Source organism: Aristolochia californica, unplaced genomic scaffold (genome assembly GCF_029961685.1).
Source record: "Aristolochia californica isolate CCGP_79_NKW_82.1479 unplaced genomic scaffold, dmAriCali1.0.hap1 SCAF_135, whole genome shotgun sequence".
NCBI classification, from domain to species: Eukaryota; Viridiplantae; Streptophyta; class Magnoliopsida; order Piperales; family Aristolochiaceae; genus Aristolochia; species Aristolochia californica.
This window is the reverse complement of record NW_027181810.1, coordinates 45,001-47,311: the sequence shown is the minus strand read 5'-3', so window position 1 is coordinate 47,311 and position 2,311 is coordinate 45,001.

The following is a 2,311-nucleotide window of genomic DNA, read 5'->3' as shown; positions in this document are numbered from 1 at the left end:
AGAGGCGCCCAGGCGAAAAAGAGGCGCCCAGGCGGAAAGGCGCCAGGGCGCCCAGGCGGAAAAGAGGCGCCCTGGCGTAGGCGCCCATGCGCCAAAAGAGGCACCCAGGCGAAAAGGCGCCAGGGCGCCCAGGCGGAAAAGAGGCGCCCAGGCGGAATGGCGCCAGGGCACCCAGGCGGAAAAGAGGCGCCCAGGCGGAAAAGAGGCGCCCTGGCGTAGGCGCCCAGGCGCCAAAAGAGGCGCCAGGCGAAAAGGCGCCAGGGCGCCCAGGCGGAAAAGAGGCGCCCAGGCGAAAAAGAGGCGCCCTGGCGGAAAAGAGGCGCCCTGGCGTAGGCGCCCAGGCGCCAAAAGAGGCACCCAGGCGAAAAGGCGCCAGGGCGCCCAGGCGGAAAAGAGGCGCCCAGGCGGAATGGCGCCAGGGCACCCAGGCGGAAAAGAGGCGCCCAGGCGAAAAAGAGGCGCCCAGGCGGAAAAGAGGCGCCCTGGCGTAGGCGCCCAGGCGCCAAAAGAGGCGCCCAGGCGAAAAGGCGCCAGGGCGCCCAGGCGAAGAGGCGCCAGGGCGCCCAGGTGGGAAAGAGGCGCCCAGGCGAAAAGGCGCCAGGGCGCCCAGGCAGAAAAGAGGCGCCCAGGCGAAAAAGAGGCGCCCAGGCAGAAAGGCGCCATGGCGCCCAGGCGGAAAAGAGGCGCCCTGGCCAGGCGGAAAAGAGGCGCCCAGGCGGAAAAGAGGTGCCCAGGCGAAAAAGAGTCGCCCAGGCCGAAAGGCGCCATGGCGCCCAGGCGGAAAAGAGGCGCCCACGCGAAAAGGCGCCAGGGCGCCAAGGCGGAAAACAGGCGCCCAGGCGGAAAGGTGCCAGGGCGCCCAGGCGGAAAAGAGGCGCCCAGGCGCGTGGGGGGCAAGGCGCCAGGCGCCAGGCACGCGCGGAGGCAAGGCGCCAGGCGCAAGGCGCCACGCGCGCGCGCGCGTGGGGGGCGAGGCGCAAGGCGCCACGCGCGCGCGCGCGTGGGGGGCGAGGCGCCAGGCGCCAGGCGCCGGGCGCGCGTGGGGGGCAAGGCGCCAGGCGCCGGGCGCGCGCGTGGGGGGCGAGGCGCCAGGCGCCAGGCGCCGGGCGCGCGTGGGGGGCAAGGCGCCAGGCGCCGGGCGCGCGCGCGTGGGGCGCCAGGCGCCTGGCGGGCGGGCGCCCCCAGGAAGGGGTGCTGGCGCGCGATGGGGTTGCGCCCGTACGGACCGTGTGACAGTACAGACACTTTGGCGAAACCTCCTGCCCGAAGCGATTTTAGGCGTTCGGCTAGGTAGGTGACCCGGTTTTTTTCGCGTTTCTCGGCCGCTAGCCCCTTTTTTCGCGTTTTCGTGCGCGCGCCCCTCTTGACCTCGCACGCGCGCCGCGCGTCGCGTCCTTGTCCTTGTCCGCGTCCGCGTTCGCGTGTGTCGGCGATCACGGGCCCCGTGCATGGCTCGTCTCTGTGGACCATCGCCCCGCTCTTGTCCCTCTTTCGTGTTTGTGTGGCGCCCCGCCCCGTGCACCATTGCCGGCTGGCAGCAAGGTGCCTAGCCCCCCTTGCCGCCAGGCCTGTCCACCCCAAGGTGCTAAAGCCGCCAGGCACCTGTGCCGCCGAACCGTGCGTCCGTAAGCCGCTGCACGTGCGGCGGCCGGCCATGCCCGTGCTATTGACCCTGTGTGACAGTACAGACACTTTGGCGAAACCTCCTGGCCGACGGGGTTTTTGCGCCCACCTAGGTAGGGCGACCCCTTTTTTTTCGTGTCGCCTGTCCGTGTGTCCCTTTTTCGCCTTTTTCGGGTTCGTGTTTTCGTGTGCCGCCAAAAGCAAGCCCTGCGCTCGTCCCGTCCCGCTTGACCCGTGCATCCGCCGGTGCTGGCCTGCAAAATGCCTGTGAGCGACGCACGTGACCAGCAGCCCAGGCGAGTGTGCACGGGTGGCAGGCGAAACGGGCGTGCGTGTCGCCAGTGTGTATGTCCCTTTTTCGCCTTTTTCGGGTTCGTGTTTTCGTGTGCCGCCAAAAGCAAGCCCTGCGCTCGTCCCGTCCCGCTTGACCCGTGCATCCGCCGGTGCTGGCCTGCAAAATGCCTATGAGCGACGCATGTGACCAGCAGCCCAGGCGAGTGTGCATGGGTGGCAGGCGAAACGGGCGCGCGTGTCGCCAGTGCGTATGTCCCTTTTTCGGGTTCGTGTTTTCGTGTGCCACCAAAAGCAAGCCTTGCGCTCGTCCCGTCCCGCTTGACCCGTGCATCCGCCGGTGCTGGCCTGCAAAATGCCTGTGAGCGACGCATGTGACCAGCTGCCCAGGCGAGTG